The 21,058-nt window shown below is 41.8% G+C and overlaps 1 protein-coding gene across 4 annotated transcripts in view; it reads right to left on the bottom strand.

Annotated features, from left to right (window-relative positions):
- Positions 1-21,058, bottom strand: part of LOC129712397 (zinc finger protein 385D-like) — a 288,509-nt gene that overhangs the window by 266,677 nt on the left and 774 nt on the right. The window lies entirely within an intron of this gene.

Below are 21,058 nucleotides of genomic sequence, written 5' to 3'. Positions count from 1 at the left end.
GGTCACAGGGAGAACATACAAACTCCACATGGACAGCACCCTTAGTCAGGATCGAACCGGGGTCTTTAATGCTGTAAGGCAGCAACTCTACCACTGTCTCACTGCACCTCAAATATGGACACAAATGGACACAAAATGAATGATTGTATGACAACATGGCAGTTGGAACACAAAGTGGTAAAAAGCAAGGTTATTTACTGGCACAAAACAAAATCTTGTGAATCTTCTCTGCATTGACTTCATTGCAAATGCATGCGTTACCAAATATGAGGAGCAAAAATGTGCACGGTGCCCCAGACACCATTTCATGAGATCCTTGTAGTTGCATCAAAAAATCCCTACTGTTATATTCCATACTCCTAGCAATCAAGGCCTATATTCCATGAGCCTTAATTGCTTGCAGTACTTGTGTGCCAACTCTTTCTGCTCTCACTAAGCCGTCTAGTTTCCGTTTGTACCACGTCTGAGGTTACATTCCATTCAAATACAGTTGACCCCCGCATTAGGACTGTTTAAGCAAATGAAATTCATCCTCACAGACTTCAGTAATAGCAGGGCTGTGAGCATGAGAATCATGCATTTCGACAAATTCTCACGCTCTAACAATTCTGTGATCAACAAAACTGCATGGGCCACAGGTGTTGGAGAGCCGGGACTGATGGATGTAGTGGCGGGGACAATTCCGGGGAGCCGGGGCTGGCGAGTGTTTGCGGGGCTGGCGAGTGTTTGCGGGGCTGGCGAGTCGCTCGCTGCAGCTCCAGCCATGGAGCAGCCTCAGTGCAAGAGTCCCGAGCCGTCAGAGGCCTCGGAAGCGTTGCGCCACTGTCGTGAGAGTCTCTGTGACGAAGGGGGAGAAGGAGAGAGGGGAAGGAGAGAGGGGAAGGAGAGAGGGGAAGGGGAGGGGGAAGGAGAGAGGGAAGGAGAGAGGGGAAGGAGAGAAGAAAGGAGAGAGAGGGGGGGGGGGAGGGAGAGAATGAGGGGGGAGAGGAGAGAGGGGAAGGAGAGAGGGGAAGGAAGGGAGAGGGGAAGGAGAGAGGGGGGGGAAGGAGAGAGGGGGAGAGAGGAGCGAGGGGGAGCGAGGGGGAGCGAGGAGGGAGCGAGGGAGAGAGGGGGAGAGAGGGGGAGAGAGAGGGGGAGAGAGGGGGAGAGAGGGGGGGAGAGAGGGGGAGAGAGGGGGAGAGAGGGGGAGAGGGAGAGAGAGAGAGAGAGAGAGAGAGAGGAGAGAGAGGGAGAGAGAGAGGGAGAGAGAGAGAGCGAGAAGAGTGGGGGAATTGAGAGAAAGAATCACGCATTTCGCCAAATTCTCACGTTGGTCACAAATTTCTCTCGCTCTGAGAAATTCTGTGATCAACGAGAATTTCAAAACTCATATCAACTGCATGGGCCGCAGGTGTTGGAAGCAGAAGCAGCGGTGGGGACAGATGCGGGCGGGGAGCGGGGCTGGAGAGTGTTTGCCGGGCTGGTGAGTCGCTAACTGCAGCTCCGGCCATGGAGCAGCCTCAGTGCAAGAGTCCCAGGGAGACGGAGGCGTCAGAAGCGTTTCACCGCTGCCGTGAGAGTTTCTGTGCCAAATTCGCCCAGGTGACCGGCATGGATCAGGCTACGGACCTGTGCATCGTGGAGGACAACCAGTGGCTGCTGGAAGTAAGTACCAAGCACTGGGTAGAAACAGTGGAAGATAGTGAACTTCAAATGGGGATGGTTGGAGAAAGCATCCTGCTTGCCTGCTAGATTTTCACTTAATGTAGCTGCAGGAAAAATGTTCCCGATGTTGGGGGAGTTCAGAACCAGGGGTCACAGTTTAAGAATAAAGGGTAGGCCATTTAGAACTGAGATGAGGACAAACCTTCTTCACGCAGATAGTTGTGAATCTGTGGAATTCTCTGCCACAGAAGGCAGTGCAGGCCAATTCACTGGATATTTTCAAGAGAGAGTTATATTTACAAGATACAAGATACATTTATTCGTCACATGTGCCAGATGGCACAGTGAAATGAAATTCCCATACACCACACAATAAAAATAAAGGACACAACACGATAGAATTTAACATAAAACATCCCCACACAGCAGAATCAAAGTTTCCCACTGTGTGGGAAGGCACCAAAGTCAGTTCACTATCTTCCACCGTTTCTACCCAGTGCTTGGTACTTACTTCCATTTAGTTCTTGGGGCTAACAAAATCAAGGGATATGGGGAAAAAAATAGGAATGAGGTATTGATTTTAAATAAATAGCCATGATCATATTGAATGGCAGTGCTGGCTCGAAGGCCGAATGGCCTATTCCTGCACCTATTTTCTATGTTTCTATGCTTGAGTATATGGCAATAAAACTCGATCACTTGATTTTAAAAGCATTCATGCAAGGTGGAGGTATAATGTAGTCATAGAGTGATACAGTGTGAAAACAGGCCCTTCAGTGCAACACCCGTCAACATGTCCTAGCTACGCCACCTGCTATTGGTCTATACCGCCAAACCCGTCCTATCCATGTAACAGTCTAACTTTTTCTTAATTGTTGGTATGGTCCCTGCCTCTACTACCTCCTCTGGCAGCTTGTTCCATACACCCACCACCCTTTGGGTGAAAAAAGTTACCCCTTAAAAAATCACCTTTTAAAAATACTTCATACAAAAAACATTGAAATCATACTTCTACAATGCACTAAAACATGATTTTAATACATCAAATTTCAAAAGGTTCCTACCCTGGGAGGGGGGGGGGGATACACCACTTCCACACCCTCTCCCCACTCGGTTGCTCCACTCCCTCACCGGGTACCCCCAAGGCCAGTGATCAGTGATCGCTCAGCCTCCCCACTTTCAACCCCGCGGCCCCTGGTTCAGACGGAGAACACTGCCAGATGTGAACAGGGAACTGAGGCCAGCTGTCCGTGATGTCTGGATCCCAATGCTTAGCGCTTCATGTTTCAAAGTTGGCTAATGTTATTGATTTATAATTAGCCTGATTTGTAATTAGTTGACAAAACCTTAATTTATTAATCCGGAATATGTAGGAGGATGGGATTAGTGTAAAATTAAAATGACATGCAAGGTGTCAGGCTGTCTGTCACAACATACAGCCCAGATAACCCATTATTTCCTTCAGTTAAATATTGGGAAGGTAGCACTATTGTCATTTGCCACTCAACTATTATGTTTGGTTACCTCACTAACTATTTCTAACCCCCCCCCCCCCAATTCCTTTGACAGGTTGAATAGAAATGTCCCTAATCTCATTGTTTTATTAATTGAACACGTAGATGAACATCCTCAAGGAGTGTAATCAGATGGAAACTGTTTCAGATGCGATATTTAAGAGTTTGTTCAAGGAAGGGGCATATTTTAAAGGTGTGACAGAGATACTTGCATGGGAATGTATGAGGAGATTATTATTTGTCTTTAGTTTTAGCTTGAACCTGGACATCTGAAGATTCAAATTTTAATATAGTAATTGTGCTGATACGGACCCCAACAAACCACGTAATGAATATCATCCATTCCGGAGTTTTTACTTTTATGATGCCATTTAAACTTCACTTGGATTTCAATCACTTCAATGTAAAATTAATTGGGAATGGGGAGCATTGGAACAAAAAATTTGCCATCAGTACATATTAACTGTAATATAATAATGTATGTATGTTGGTAGGTGCAATCAAACCAAACATCTTTTTTTTTAAATCATTGTTATGTTATGAATACCTCAAAAAATATGATGTACTCTAAAGATCACATTTAATAGAATAATATTACTTAAATATATAGATATTGGACTTTGCATTTCGGAAAAGTCACAGCTGAGAGGAAGATAGCAAAATACTGAAAGTATTGGGGGTGAAAATGACTTCAGGACAGTTTGTTAGGAAAATGAAAGAAATGGTAACAGAATACTTATACAGCTGAGTGGGTATAATTTTATGGATGAGAAATTGTGTTCAACCAATTGATGACTTATTTGACAAAGTAACCAGCATGTTAGATAACAAGGATGCCAATGGATGTAGCAAATTTTGTTCTACATAATTTGGTCTGTGAAGTGCCCCATAAAAGATCACCGCATTAGATAAGCACCTGTGGACTTGAACGTAATGGGTTAAGTCCGGGGGTTCAGATATGGGGCTTTATGTGTGGGACAGATATATTGTCAGTGCAGAGGGGCTAGGAGCAAGGCCAAGTGTGCATCCAGAGTCAAGGTCTGGAATAATACTAGTTGTGCAGTCAAAGCTGGGACCAGGTGTAAGGCTGGACTCGGGGTCAGGAATGGGAAAAGGTATGCAACTGGAGTCAGGGTCAGGAGTAGTACCAGGTGTGCAGTGAGACCCAGGTTGGTCAACATGGGCCATGTCTTTGATTATAATCTGATTTCCATACATGAATATACTAAGATCATTCATGTGCTGCACCTGTTGATTGGAGCCTGACTCTAATGCGGAACACAATTTAGCTAACCTTATTCATAGCTAATCCATTTTAAAGCATATATATTGCATTCAAGTGTTAGTTCAAAAACTCGCTACAGTATGCACCATATTGCACAATTTCAAACTGAAAAATGCAAAAGCTCCATACCAATGGGCGAGCGGACACCCTCCGCCCACACCCACACCCTCACCCACAACCACCCCCCCCCCCCCCCCCCCCCCCCGGTCGCTATGCTCCCTCGTGCTTGGTCTCACGCAAACTCTCACTCCCAACTCTCACCCAATGTTGGCAGCTCTGGTAATAGTTACCTCAAATTTGAGATATGGAATAAAATTTGCACTCACGGAATGAATGTCCAAAAATTTGTTAAAAATAAACAAAAATGTATTTCCATCCCACATTTCTTTATATGCATGCAGATGGTGGGGTATTGTGTTACCTTAAATACGTGAAACAGACAGTTTTCCAACTCAATGCCCCCAATCCCATCTCTATAACCTAGAATATAGTAAATAGAAAAGTATGGCATAGGAACATCCCTTCAGCCCACAGTGTTTGTGCCAAACGTGATGCCATGCTTATGTAATCTCATCTGCCCGCACATGGTCCATGCCACTCTATTTCCTGCATATTCACATGCCTATCTAAAAGCTTCTTAAACGCTACTATCGTATCTGTCACCACCATCACCCCTGGCCGCGCAATCGAGGCACCCACCATCCTAGCACGTCTCCTTTAAATTTTGCCCCCTTTAACCTTAAAGCTAATGCTGGTAATAATTTTTTGTTTGTCTTTCTTCCAAAGTGGATGACCTCACATTTTCTCATGTTATATTTCTAGTGCCAATGTCTTGCTCATTTGTAAAATCTTTCCCATAACCCTGAACTGGCCCTTCGTGTCCTACTTGCAATTTGCAAATCCACCTATCTAGTTAAGGGCATGAAACAAGATAACCACACCAGAACAGCAAAGAATTAAATCAGTGAAATAGCTGAACATGAAAGGCAAATATAAAATGCTAAATTATATTTAAATTCCATCTCCTAAAGGTATTGATCAATGGGTACAATTTGAATAGAGCCACCTGCTGGTCAGAGACAGATCAACATAATAAAAGATAGACACAAAAATCTCAGGCAGCATCTCTGGAGAGAAGGAATGGATGACATTTCGGGTCAAGATCCTTCTTCAGATTAGTCGGGGGGGAAAGGGAAATGCGCGATATAGACAATGATATAATAAAACTGGGAGATGAAGGGGGAGAAGGAGGGGGAGAGAGAGAGGGGGGGGGGGGGAGGGGGGGGGGGGGGGGGGGGGGGGGGGGGGAGGGGGGGGGGAGGGGGGGGGGGGGGGGGAGGGGGGGGAGAGGGGGGGGGAGTGGGCTCCGAAATGCGGAGAGACAGAAGCAGCTTCTGAGTCTCTGGGAACCGGCAGCTGGGTGAGCGCGCAGGGGATGGGAGGGGCGGTTCTTCACGAGCTGCGCCGGCAGTGAGGAGAAAACGTCTTCAGCACGTGGGCACCGCTGACATCGCGATGTGCAGAACAAAGATCCTGGAGCTGAGCGGAGCTGTAGGGTCTTTGCTGCAGAACGTTCTCCATCTTTCTGCGCCTTTTGAAGAACAGCAGCAGCATTAATCCACAGCGTCGGGGGGGGGCGGGGCCAGGAGGCAGGTGGGCCTGGATTGGTGGGCATGTGGGCATTGTGATGTGAGCAGCTGGCAAGTGGCCATTATCCTTGAAAAGGTGAGTTTTGTGAACAACTTTATTCAAACTCTGGGGAAATAATTGACCGAATTTAGAGATGTGGATTATGAAATCATAACTGAAATCCCTACCGAAATTGTGAAAATCTCTGCATTTTGTGTGTGGCCCCTTGTTCTGGACGTCCCCAGCATCGGACACACACACACACACAGAGTTTTAAATGCAGATAGATATCATACATACTAGGATGAGGATGCAGATGGGTTAGTTAGTAAATCTGCATACAACTTATTCTTCTTATCGAGTCCACATACAAGATGAGAAGTTGTTCAGCCAGAGCTGAACACACTTCTCGGCATCTGCACAATGGTGTCTGTCTTGAGCTTCTTGTGCGTGGTGGTGGAAAGATTGGTGGAAACAGGACCGCGACGTGAACACTCTTTCCTTGACCCGTGTATTCAACTCAAAAATTGGATTTGCAGACAGTGAAGAAGGTTGACAAATACAGCAAAACAGATAACAATTATGGCTATGGGGAGGTAAATTGCAGATGGAATTTAATGTGCTCAAATGTCAAATGTTGCACTTTGGAAGATCAAAATTGTACAGTTAATTGCAAGACCCTCAACAGCATCGATGCACAGAGGGATCCTAGAGTCCAGGTCAAAAGCTCCCTGAAGTAGTAACATAAGTAGATAGAACACAAGTCGGTTTAAATGAGATGTGCAGGGCTTCTAACCATTTTTTTACAGAGATGGTGGTAGATGCCTGGAATGAACTGTTAGGGGTTGTGATGGAACTGGCATTTAGGAGGCTTTTGGATAAGTACATGAATAGGCAAGGCTGGCAGGGAATATATATTCACATGCTGGCAGAATTGATTAATTTGGCCTGTTGCTGTGATGTACTATTTTATAGTTAAAATACTGTATGTGACTGTTTAGCACACAACAAAAATCCTTTCACTGTACCTCGGTATGTGTGACAATAAACTAAACTAAATGTTCTAAGTAAAATACATTTAAAATGGAATATGCTTTTGTATCTCTTCCTATGACTCTGATTTGAATTATTATGGGTGGCACAGTGGCGCAGCGGTAGAGTTGCTGCCTTATAGCGTTTGCAGCACCAGAGACCTGGGTTCGATCCCAACTATGGGTGCTGTCTGTTCAGAGTTTGTACGTTCTCCCCGTCACCACGTGGGTTTTCACCGAGATCTTCGGTTTCCTCCCACACTCCAAAAGCGTACAAGTTTGCAGGTATCATTTTCTCCACATGCACTCTATCCAGGCCATTCACTATTCGATAAAAGAACATGAGTTGGAAGGTTTGGACAGGGAATCCTATCCATATTTATAATCAATTCATCAATTCATAAAAGAAGACTTAATATAGCCTCAGCAACAGCTCCATTAGATTAAAATCAACACGAGATTAATAAATAGAAGCCACTATAAAGTGTAGACTGAAACAACCAAGAAGGAGTTGCGAAATTTACAAGAAGTTTTGACATCGCTGGAAGTATGTCTAATGTGACAGAGGAGTGAGCCTTCAGGGCTCCATTATGAATAACACAAAACAAATTATTTGAAATTGAAATATCCTTAATCAGTTTATTTAATTTAGTCATCAAATAATTTAAATTTGAGTAAAGAATGCTTCACTGGCACTCGAAAAATAGTGAGGTAATGAAGCGCCTACTCACTCTCCACTTGTGGGCATTGGTGGATAATAATCTCCAACGTAAGGATGGATTGGGCAACTGTGTATGGATGTAGAGAAAGCAATCCAAGTCAGTCCAACCACTCGACATAGCCATGATTCTCTAATTCAGGCAACATTTGGGTTAACATCTTCTGCACTCTCTCCAAAGCCTCCACTTCCTTCTCGTAATTGGGCAACCAGATCTGCACAAATTACTCCGGGTATGACATAATCGCATTTTTATAAAGCTACATGACATCCTGGCACTTATACACAATGATGACATGAAGGCAAGCACATCGTATGTCTTCTTTACCACTCTATCTATTTACGTCGCTATTTTTAAGGAGCTATAGACTTGGACCCCAAGATCCCTTTGTACATCAATGCTGTTAAGGATCTTGTCATTAACTACATACTTTCCTCGTGCATTTCACCTCAAAAAGCGCAACACCGCAAATTAAACTTCATCTACCCATACCTGTAACTGCGCTTTACCCTGCATATTCTTTGACAGCCTTCCTCACTCTTCAACTCCAACACTTTTGGTCTGATATGCAAACTTACAACCAAATGATCTACATTCACGTCCTAGGTAGACAGAAATGCTGGAGAAACTCGAGACCCGAAACATCGCCTATTCCTTCGCTCCTCACCGGCTGAGTTTCTCCAACATTTTTGTCTACCTTCGATTTTTGCAACATCTGCAGTTCTTTCTTATACATTCACGTCCTAGTCGTTTATATGTATCACAAACAGCCAAGGTCCCAGAATAGATCCCTGCGGAACATTACTGGTTCCAGACCTCCAGCACCCTTCCACCACAACCCTCCATTTTCTATGTCAGCCAGCTCTGAACCTAAACTACTGTTGATCCCTGGCATCTTATTGTTCTGAAACAGCCTACGTTGAAGGAGTTTTATAATGCCTTAGAAAAATTCAAGTGGACATCATCTACTGCCTTGCCTTCATCAATCACCTTCATCACCTCCTCATAAAACCCAATCTAGTCAGTAAGTCAAGACCTGCTGTGTACAAAACTATGCTGACTGTCCCTAACTAACCCAGTCTCTTTCAAATACACGTAAATCCTATCCCAAGAATGTTCCCTACTACAGATGTTGGACTCATCGCATTGGAATTTCCTGAATTATATCTACTTCAATTCTTAAACAAAAGAACAACATTGGCTACTCTCCTGTTCTCCAGGACCTCAGCTGTGGTTCCCCCCCCCCCCCCCCCCCCCCCCCCCCCCCCCCCCCCCCCCCCCCCCCCCCCCCCCCCCCCCCCCCCCCACCCCCCCCCACCCCCCCCCCCCCCCCCCCCCCCCCCCTTGCTTCTCTCAATAACCTGGGATAGATCCTATCAGGCCAGTGGGATTTATCAATCTTATTGCTTTTCAAGAGCCCCATATCGCCTCTTTTCTTGATGGTATACTGCCCTAACATATTCGTATTGCACAAGTTGATAATTTATTTCCCACGTACTACTCCTTGGTTAATACAAATGCAAAGTATTAATTTAGTATCTCACCTGCAAGCTCCGACTACAAACTTAAATCCCCTCCTTTATCCATAAGTGGTCCTATCTTCTCAGTAGTTGTCTTCTTGTTCATAATGATGTATAAAAAGCCTTGGGAGATACTTTAATCCAATTTGGCAAAGACATTACAAGGCCTCCCTTGGTTCTTCCAATTACCTGCTTGAATTCTTTCCTACTTGCTTCATATTCCTCAAAGGCCCTGTCTGATTTCATCTTCCTAAATCTTACATATACTTAATTTTTCCAATGTTTGACCAATGTTTGGGAACGTCACGGGCAGAAGGCCATGAATGATACCTTCAAGAATATAACTTGTATGAGCTTCCAAGCACAAACCCCAATGTGAATTTGGATGGGGAAGTTCTTTTTTTTATTTGAGGAAATGAGAACACTTCTTTGAGGAAGTGTGTTAGGGCATAAATCTGAAACAGTTCATTCCATCTTTCAAGCAACCTTTGACTGAGACTCAGGTACTGACCACTGCCAAGCTAAACAAAAAACCATAGGATCCAGAGGAGAATAGTAGACTGCCTTGAAGGGAGATTGAATGATAAATTCACCATGGACTAACTGGTTAGCTATTCAGATCTTTATCATTGCCTCTTCTGAGGGAGGCAATTCCCGAGTTTAATTCCAACCACCAAATGTTTGCAGAGTTTTTATTCCTGACTCTGTGGATAGATATCATTCTTCACTACTACCTCTTAGATTATTACCCCAATCTTGTAAAATTGTTACCACATAGCTTCCCATTCCAGTTTTTATTTTAGCCAAGACTTTAAATTGTTCCTTTCACAAGCAGCTGCCATTTATCATTTCTAAACTCCCTTTCTTCTCCACTGTCTGTCAACAACTTGTCATCAGTTTCATGTCACTCTTTCCCCATAACTCTCCACTTTAGTTCCAGTCATCCAATCTCCCTTTCTCTCATAACACTAAACAATCTCAAAATCACCATTCTTTCATATTCATCATATTCCCATATTTCATTTCCACACGGAAGGCGGCTGGAGTGATTCACGGAGTAATCCTATTCTCCCACTCATTGTCTCTATATTCCCATCAGCTCTTCCCTCATCCCCCCCCCCCCCCCCCCCCCCCCCGGCCCCCCAACCCTCCCAACTTGCCACTTCTACCGTCCGCACAAGCACGGGGCAATTTAAAATAGCTAATTAACCACCCTATCCCCTGTCTCTGAGCTGTGGGAGCAAAGTGGAGCACCCTGGGGAAGTACAAGCAGTCAGAGGAAGGAAATGCAAATAGACGATACAGGAGGTCAGATTTGAACCCAGGTCATCGGAACTATAAGGTGCCAGCTCAACTAGCTTTGAAACTGTGCTGCTCTCTGCTCTCTTTCTAATCCTTGGCTCAGCTCCATGGACTCACCTTGCTGAAATCCAGGCTAACAGCATCCACTGCCTCATCCTCACTACCTGATACTTAGGCGGACTGGGAATATATCAGAGAATACATTTATTCTGGCCTGTGATGCCAAAATCTAAAGGAGACGTCCAATTGTATCCATTACAACTCACTGTACATAAGAATGTGAGGGGTTTGGAGAGGGTCCAGAAGAAATGTATTAATTCGGATCAAAGAATGGAGGAAATATTATTGCAAAGTCCAGAGAAGCTGGATTGATCTCCTTAAGGTACAGAAGATTGCAAAGCAATGTGAAATGGTGTTCAAAATAACTAAGGTCTAGACACAGTGGAGGAAGACTGTTTCTATTGGTGGAAGGGTCATTAACCTGAAAAAGATTTAAGACAATTGTAAAAAGTGCCAAAGGTGACAAGGATTTTTTTTTTAAACGCAGCAAATGTTTAGCATATGGAATGTATTACATGACAGGGGGTTGGAAGCAGGTTCAATCAGATCTTATAGAGGAAACACGATTAGTAAAATAAATTGTTGGGCTCCAGGGAAAAAGGTAGGAAAATGGGACTAGCTGCGTTGTTCTTACAGTGAGCTGGCACATATTCAGTGGGACTTGAATACTTTTCATTCCATGCTTCTAACATTGAATGAGGAACATCTCTGGTCAACATGGTGATGAAACAGTGATCGGAATCGTCAGTAAAACCTTTAGCCAGAGGAAATAGCATGTCGATAGGTCAGGTCAGTGTTCGCTGTCTCCCACATCAGGCTTCCTAATGTGAATGCATCAAACAGAATGCCTTGGTGAAAGGCATGAAATCCTTGGCCCAGATTCAGTAAGCCTTTTTCAGTTTTTAGATTACCAAGAGTGTCTACGCATCTGTGTTCCAAATGTACTCAAATCACACGCTTTACATTAAATCTCTGCAGGTGCCAATGGATTTCATAAATCAGTAAAAAAGTAGGACTGTGAAATATAAACAAATAGCACAACAACAATTTTGCAAAGTGTCTTGTAAGTATGGAAATTCAAAACGTAACATCAAAATGATTTATGTTTATTCCAGAAAAAATAATTATACAGTTGTGTACAAAATCAATGGATGTCTGATACAAGTGAGGTTATAATTCATGACTGGATATGAACATGGAAGAAAATGCAGTTTTCTATATCAATGCAACATTATTTTATACAGCAATATATTTTGCTGTGCACTCCAGCACATTTTGCAATGGTATTTTGCCAGAGAGGCTTTGTTTTTGCCATATCACTTGCTTTCCTTTAACTGACAGAAGCAGGCTTTGACTGAGTTAAGATAGATCAGAAATAAAATTGTGGACCCAGCAGGCAGACTTGCAATGGTTGCATTTTAAGTATGGTATCCGTTTACAGGTGACCCCCCCCATCCAGACTTTGGAGAGTGCAAAAGCATGCTCACTCGCAAAATGTTTGTCTTTTGGAAAACAAAATCAATAAAAGTGCAAATATAAAAGCATGTAATGTTTTTGACCATAGCACACATAATGCATAGCAACAGGCTGTAGTGTGGTTTTGATTTAAGATATTTTGGAAAAGAAGATTGCAATAGAATCTATTCTGTGCTCCACAGTAAGTAACTTACATTATAATCACAATGTGACAAACTTCAAAAGGAGTCTATAAAACTAGAGATTCTTGAAAATATGTTGAATGTCCATCAACATCAGCAAAGGGAACAGACACGTTAATGTTCTTGTTGGATACCATTCCTTGCAGCTGTTTATTTTTAATATAGAAATTAAGTTAGATAATGTTTCTTCTCTTTCCTTCTCCCACTTTCTAACCAGCACCACATCACACTGTTCATTGTGAATGATTTCTCATAAATGAAACAATGAACTCAAAATATTCTATGCCTGATTTGATGTTATTTGCTGCAACATAAAATCCATTTGTGCCATGGGATATTGTATTTAATGCAGAACAAAGATAATTTAGTTTTGCAGACTCGTGCATGTACCTTAGCCCCAGAACAACTGACTAAGTCCTCAAGACCTAACAGCTATCTGGTGCTATATTTTAAGTACAAACCAGGTTACCAATAGTTGACAAAAATTAAACAGTTGACAAACAGGGTATTTTCTTACATGCCAGTGAATTAGATTTTAATCACTCACTCTAAAAGCATTGTTGTATTTTGGTTATACACTTACAGCTCAAATGAACCAATCAAAGCGCATAATTCAATATTGAACATGAACCTTCTCAATAGATCATTGTTGCCAAGCTGATCCAACAGTATAAATATTAGCCATTCACATAAATTGTGGAAAGTCAGTTTTAGGTAAGTGGTATCAGTGGCCAAGGGGACAGAATGTATTGTCTGCAGATGATGCAAATGGGCATTAAATCACAACTTAGGTCAAATGAATTAACACTGATTTTGAGTTTCAGATCCTGGATTAAACCACCACTCCATACCCGACCAAGGAAAGGACCTAAAGAGCCCCTTTCCCAGGCTCTAAAGAACCCCTTTCTATCCCGCCACCTTCCCATCCTTTATCAGCTTGTCTTGTGTATGAGACCCACCACTTGAAATATGAGATACACAAGGCACTGCAGGTGATGGAATCTTGCATAGAACAGAAATTACTGGAGTAACTCAGCGGCTCAGATTGCATCTCTGGAGCACATAGATACACAATGTTTCTGGTCATGACTCTTCTTCAGACCAATTGTAGAAGGGGGAAATAAGCTGTTAATCTGACTATGCTCCGACTAAAATGCTGACCACACAATTCCCTTTTCTGGTCATATCTTTGATGGTTAACTTCATTCATCTAGGCTACCATTACCTTTCCTTTTAATCTTTCCAACATGGCAACTCTGTGGCCATACCCTAATGTTCTGTTTGGTCGTATGTTTGTTGTCCTGCATTAGTTTCTGGTCTGTAAATCTCTCAATTTTAATATTCTCAACCTTACTTTCAAACCCTTTCTTCGCCTCAATCTTAACTATCTCTGTAACCTCTCCCAGTCCTGCAATCACCAAGGATCTCTGTACAACTCTAATCTTAACCTCTTGCACGCTCCTTATTTTCATTACCCCACTCTCCAGTGTTCCATCCTCTACCACACAATGACTTGCCCATCTCAATTCCTGTGTTACGAGTGGTCCCGTGTGATGGTGATCTGACTTACAGACGGCTACAGTGATTACTACATTCATCTCACATGTGATTGTAACAAAAAAAGTCTGTGATTAGTGAACAGGGTTCCAATAAGTTATTTACCTTGTGCCGGCCTCCGATGTGAAAATACAAGCATTTCAATTGCTTACTCCTAAATCCTACAAAATATGCTTCCATGTTTTATTTTGGGACAACTATGAAAGTTGTAGATTTCTCCGCAAAAGCTCAAATCATAGCTGATATCGATGAAAACAGGAACAGCATGACCCAGGATGTCATTGGGTATACGATTGACATCAAGCGAACATCAGCCACGCTAAGGTAAATCACAGCAGCATACCGGAGGACTGGGAGAAATTCAAAGACCAGCAGAGGAGGACAAAGGGCTTAATTAGGAAAGAAAAAATAGATTATGAAAGAAAACTGGCAGGGAACATAAAAACTGACTGCAAAAGTTTTTATAGATATGTGAAAAGAAAGAGATTAGTTAAAACAAATGTAGGTCCCTTGCAGTCAGAAACAGGTGAGTTGATCATGGGGAACAAGGATATGGCGGACCAATTGAATAACTACTTTGGTTCCGTCTTCACTAAGGAAGACATAAATAATTTGCCGGAAATAGCAGGGGACCGCGGGTCAAAGGAGTTGGAGGAATTGAGTGAAATCCAGGTTAGCCGGGAAGTGGTGTTGGGTAAATTGAATGGATTAAAGGCCGATAAATCCCCAGGGCCAGATAGGCTGCATCCCAGAGTACTTAAGGAAGTAGCTCCAGAAATAGTGGATGCATTAGTAATAATCTTTCAAAACTCTTTAGATTCTGGAGTAGTTCCTGAAGATTGGCGGGTAGCAAACGTAACCCCACTTTTTAAGAAGGGAGGGAGAGAGAAAATGGGGAATTACAGACCAGTTAGTCTAACATCGGTAGTGGGGAAACTGCTAGAGTCAGTTATTAAAGATGGGATAGCAGCACATTTGGAAAGTGGTGAAATCATTGGACAAAGTCAGCATGGATTTACGAAAGGTAAATCATGTCTGACGAATCTTATAGAATTTTTCGAGGATGTAACTAGTAGCATGGATAGGGGAGAACCAGTGGATGTGGTGTATCTGGACTTCCAGAAGGCTTTCGACAAGGTCCCACATAAGAAATTAGTATACAAACTTAAAGCACAAGGCATTCGGGGTTCAGTATTGATGTGGATAGAGAACTGGCTGGCAAACAGGAAGCAAAGAGTAGGAGTAAACGGGTCCTTTTCACAATGGCAGGCAGTGACTAGTGGGGTACCCCAAGGCTCAGTACTGGGACTCCAGCTATTTACAATATATATTAATGATCTGGATGAGGGAATTGAAGGCAATATCTCCAAGTTTGCAGATGACACTAAGCTGGGGGGCAGTGTTAGCTGTGAGGAGGATGCTAGGAGACTGCAGGGTGACTTGGATAGGCTGGGTGAGTGGGCAAATGTTTGGCAGATGCAGTATAATGTGGATAAATGTGAGGTTATCCATTTTGGTGGCAAAAACAGGAAAAGCAGACTATTATCTAGATGGTGGCCGATTGGGAAAGGGGGAGATGCAGCGAGACCTGGGTGTCATGGTACACCAGTCATTGAAGGTAGGCATGCAGGTGCAGCAGGCAGTAAAGAAAGCGAATGGTATGTTAGCTTTCATTTCAAAAGGATTTGAGTATAGGAGCAGAGAGGTTCTACTGCAGTTGTACAGGGTCTTGGTGAGACCACACCTGGAGTATTGCGTACAGTTTTGGTCTCCAAATCTGAGGAAGGACATTATTGCCATAGAGGGAGTGCAGAGACGGTTCACCAGACTGATTCCTGGGATGTCAGGACTGTCTTATGAAGAAAGACTGGATAGACTCGGTTTATACTCTCTAGAATTTAGAAGATTGAGAGGGGATCTTATAGAAACCTACAAAATTCTTAAGGGGTTGGACAGGCTAGATGCAGGAAGATTGTTCCCGATGTTAGGGAAGTCCAGGACAAGGAGTCACAGCTTAAGGATAAAGGGGAAATCCTTTAAAACCGAGATGAGAAGAACTTTTTTCACACAGAGAGTGGTGAATCTCTGGAACTCTCTGCCACAGAGGGTAGTTGAGGCCAGTTCATTGGCTATATTTAAGAGGGAGTTAGATGTGGCCCTTGTGGCTAAGGGGATCAGGGGGTATGGAGAGAAGGCAGGTACGGGATACTGAGTTGGATGATCAGCCATGATCATATTGAATGGCGGTGCAGGCTCGAAGGGCCGAATGGCCTACTCCTGCACCTAATTTCTATGTTTCTATGTTTCTAAATGCCCAGGGCAATTATTTAGTGGTTGCCAATCACCCAGAAATTGATTGCTAACATACCTAATATGATCAGAATGACTGTTCTGCACATTTCCGTGTAAAAAAAAAATTGTGATCAAATACACCTAGGACTTACATATTGGTGTCAAAATGTGATTGATACCATGTTGCATGAAGCACCTCTGAGCTCTTTACTGACTTCCTTTATGGATGCAAGTTGCTGCATTGCATACTTGTGATATTCAACCTTCAGCCAACATTGCACGTTCTCAATCTCTCATGAAAAAACCCCTGCCAGCTACTGTCAGGCCCCGGCTATATATGAATATATTAATCGGGGTAAATCCAGAAACTAACCACTGATATTGCATCTGGACTCAAACTCCACGTACCATTAATGATGCTCAGAAATTGGTCTTAAAGTAAGTCAAATGTAAAGCTGCCTGCTGCAGTCAGATAACAGTTAAGGTCCACCGGCATGAATTCCTTCAGTGTTTACATTTACTCTGGTTCAGGTAACATATTGAAAAGGACATTACCTCGAGCAGTATTTCTCAGTAGTAGTAACAATGAAACAATGAGTGACTGTGCGTAGTTTTTAATAGCCTAATGTCTACTAAATGAAATGCTGCTGACAAATGGGTTTCTAGTGGAAGTGGAAGATTGGACTGATTTTCATTGTTAAATACCAGCACAGACGCACATGGACACGCAAATGATAAACCTCACGGTGCATGCACTCTATCACACAAAGGTGGGAGAGTGATGATTATTTGTCGAGCAGGTCTAGTCAATCAAATTTTGAGCACAGGGCCAGAGAAAAATCAAATGCACTGCCCTCTATACAAGAAGTTAACAGTACATTATTTGCTTTTTACTTAATGGCGCAGTGAATGAGAATAAATCCAACATAGTGTGAAATGCTGCATGGCTCGAAAACAAACAGCAGGCAGCACTAGGTCAAGGTTAGCAGTATATACTCTTGTTAATGAGTTAAAGTTTACAGGAAGTCTTGTTATTAAACAGCATCCCTACCACTATTCCAGTGATGGAGCACTCTTTTAAGCTCCATCAAGAGGTTTAAGGTCTTGATTGTCTTCCAGATTTCTATTGCTACACTCAGCACAGCCTTGCACATGGATGTTATGTGCTGAACCTAGAGCACAGATCACAAAGCAAGACTCCAGTTTTCCAAGTCAATGCTTCACACAGCGGAGACCATCTGCGAACTTTGACCGATGATTTACTCACTGTGTGTTTCCATTATTTTAATCTTTCAAAACAGCAGTTCACATCTACTAAAAATAACATTTGCACAGCAGAACGTTCTGATCTATTCCAGTGTTCCATAAAATCCTGCCATTTGTTTTACACTATTACAAACAGACCCTGTACTATACTGGGTGATGAAATTTAAAGTTCCATTTGAATGCTTCCCGTTGCTACCTTTTATTTCCATTTGTACAGATGATGAATGGATTATGCTGCATACCTTACCACACTATGGACAAGGTTACAATATTTCAGCTGAATAAACATCATTTTTTATGGATGACCAAGAAGAGGACGGTTGCCAGCTATGTAATGCAGTGGGCAAATGTGAACAGTGACGTGATGACATTCAATATCTCTGACTGCACCTTCTATTAATTAGTCTTACTTTTCACAGAAGTATTAAATATATCATAATATAAATTCACTGTAGGAGTTCACTATAAAGAGTTAAGTCTCATGCAGTTCATATGTTTTCCAACCTGCAAAATGGCAGTATTTTATCAGGGTATGTAGAGAAATTTAGCAACCAAATCTACAGGATATTTTTCCACTAAAGGAACAAATAGAGACAAACTTTAAACAAATTGGCAATTCTATGAACAAGAGAGACAGAAAGAGATTAGAAACAATTAACACATCATTAAAAAATGAAACCAAACATTATTCGGACAGATATTGGCAGACTTAAAATACAACCCTCTTAAAGACATAGTCCGGGTAACAACTGAGCCAGCTTGGAAAAGAGTCAGTAAATGTGCTTAAAATGTCAAATGTGCCCACACACAGAATCGTTAAAGCAAATATATCCGAGCCATCAAGCCAGGCATAATCTTCCCCAGCCTCCCAAGCAGCCTGCTCCCAATTATTAGGTTTGATGCCTCTTTCAACATCTACTCACCATTTAAGAAGTGAAATACTTAACCTAATCTCTTCAGTACAATCCAAGACTTGTATGGTAATGGCAAGTGAAATTGTACTAAGGGAATAATGATATGGGGCAGATCAAACTGCAGCGACAAGCAAGACAAATCATCTCTGGTACCAATTATAACAAATGCAAAAGGGCCAGTTAGCCTGATGATACTCTAGCACAATCTTTGTCACAAGATACAAGTGTGAAATCAATAAACGGTCCTAGTGAAGCAAATCACAGAAAATGTTAAAATATGGTACAAAAATGTGGTATCAGAATATTGGAAGACTGTCAATGCCCAAGTATACTATAAAATAATACATATTAAACTCTCCCATTGTTTGTTTTTTTGTGCCCCATGTTGTGGTATTTTTGAAACGGTAATATGCGAGAACTGCCTGGAAATTCATTAGCTAAAAGTAACTTTAGATAGTTTGGGATCTCGAAGGTAAAGTCTCAGCTTGCCTCAAAGGGGCAAGTGTTGAGACTAATGCACTTTAACTGTTGTGTTAATGATCTGGATGTAGATGTTGGTTGCATCCTTAGAAAATCTGTACATATTAGGAACTTTGCAAAAGTTAGGTCTGTAGTCCATGCATGATGATTTCAAGTACCAGTCATTGATTACCAACACACCAAGACCTGCTAGAAATCGATTCAAGCATATCTTGATGTGTTGGGCAATATGTGACGTGTGCTTGCCATTCAGTTTGAAGAAGTGCCATGTCACAAATATAGGAATGGTGTGCATTCATGAGGAGCATTAACGTGAATGGAGAAGAGGTCAGTTACTTTGCAATTATATGGATAAATCTCATAAGTTTCATGAGTTCCATCTTGGCCAGAATAACTAACTTGCTGGTTTGCATTTATAAGACAATTGTTAAGACAGAGTGGACTATTTTGTCCTTGTTCATGACTTTAGTTGGTTTAAATGGAACATTTTATTTAGTTGTGATCTTCTCAAATATTGCATGATACTGATCCACTCACTGCAGATGCCTGGTAGATCTCTACTGAGATATGTGGTCTGGCCCAAGGTGGCCTTGTTTAAACAAAAAGTTTATCTATCGAAGGAACTGCAGATGCTGGAAAATCGAAGGTACACAAAAATGCTGGAGAAAGTCAGCGGGTGCAGCAGCATCTATGGAGCGAAGGAAATAAGCAACGTTTCGGGCCGAAACCCTTCTTCAGACTATGTGTTGTCACCACTATTCAGTGAAAAGGCAAGCAGCAAGAGTCAATATAATAATCTGAAGACACAGTTTCAGGAAACAAACACGCACACCGATTTAAAAGCCAGGCAATTAGCTTTCTGAATGTGCAGGAGACATTTATAATTGGAAACATTTAAAGGATGGAAGAAACACATGCATTTACTAACAAAAATAAGACTATGAAAAAACAGTACATTTACATATCCAATAAAGTCTTATGTTATTGACAAAGTAGGAATCTGACCCATTATAGATCAAAGGTTTGCTTCATTATGTCCTCTGTAACCCGGAGCATTGAAAATCAAAAAGTGAACAGCCCTTAACGTAAACTTATACTGAATCCATGTTGGAATTCATGTAGACAATGGTCTAAAATAATTAACCAGTTGGTTAGCTTGACTTTGTATTGATTTTAATTGAAAAGGAAATTGGATGTGTCATAGAAATTCATTGGACTTAAAATTTAAATGACCAACAATATTTTATAAAATTCTTAGTTTTTAAAGTGGCTCTGTCTTCATAAAAAATGCTTGGTGGCTATATTTTTTATTTGAATAGGTAGAGTGAGAAAAAGGAACCTGTCATTATATTATTAATATCAATTTACATTCAACCCATCGATGTATGTCAGTGATTCATATGTTCCATCGGCAAGGTTATGATAAAAGGAAACACATTTTCAGATGCTTGCATGTGCACAAGAATATGTTTTCTTTAATTAAAAAATTTAAATAAGAGAATAAAGGCGTCTTGAAATGTAAATTGCCTGTTAAGGAATCAAAGCTTACTTCAGTTTCAATTAATTCTGACCTATAAACTTTCACAGGGCAATCAAGAGTTAAAAGATCAAACTATTCAAATTAATGTGGCTTGATAGACACTAAAGCATCGGAACTGCATACATTTCTGTATTACCGTGGCCCTGTTGTAGTGAAGTAACTTACAGCATGTCAAATTTTATAGACTGTATTCAGTTGCAAATGCAAAATAAAATAAGCAAGAAAACATTTAATTTTACTTAGCAACTTTCTAAAATATATGAAAAGAGTTCAAGCATTGCACATAACACGATCAGCTCTCAGATGGTTAATAGCATTTGCAATACTACAAACATAACAAGATCAATCATGTCATAAGGATCCATGCAGTAAATGTTTCTCAGACACTATCCGAAAGCAAGAATGATTATAACGTGGGCATTGACAGTTGGCTTAACAAGCCTGATCATTTCTTATTCTCCGCCACCCCTCTTTAAAACATTACTGAAACCCCCAATTCTGTTGAGACAGTCTTTGTACAGTACTGAAATGTATTCACCATCATTACGTACTGCATTTTAAATGACAAGCTCGAGCTCACATCGTCCCTTCCAAAATCCAGGCATCATAAATATTCTGACAAGACATATCAGCATCTTTCCTCATTC

Source organism: Leucoraja erinacea, chromosome 2 (genome assembly GCF_028641065.1).
Source record: "Leucoraja erinacea ecotype New England chromosome 2, Leri_hhj_1, whole genome shotgun sequence".
NCBI classification, from domain to species: Eukaryota; Metazoa; Chordata; class Chondrichthyes; order Rajiformes; family Rajidae; genus Leucoraja; species Leucoraja erinaceus.
Note: the sequence above shows the minus strand (reverse complement) of the source record. Positions and strands in the feature narration are given on the sequence as shown.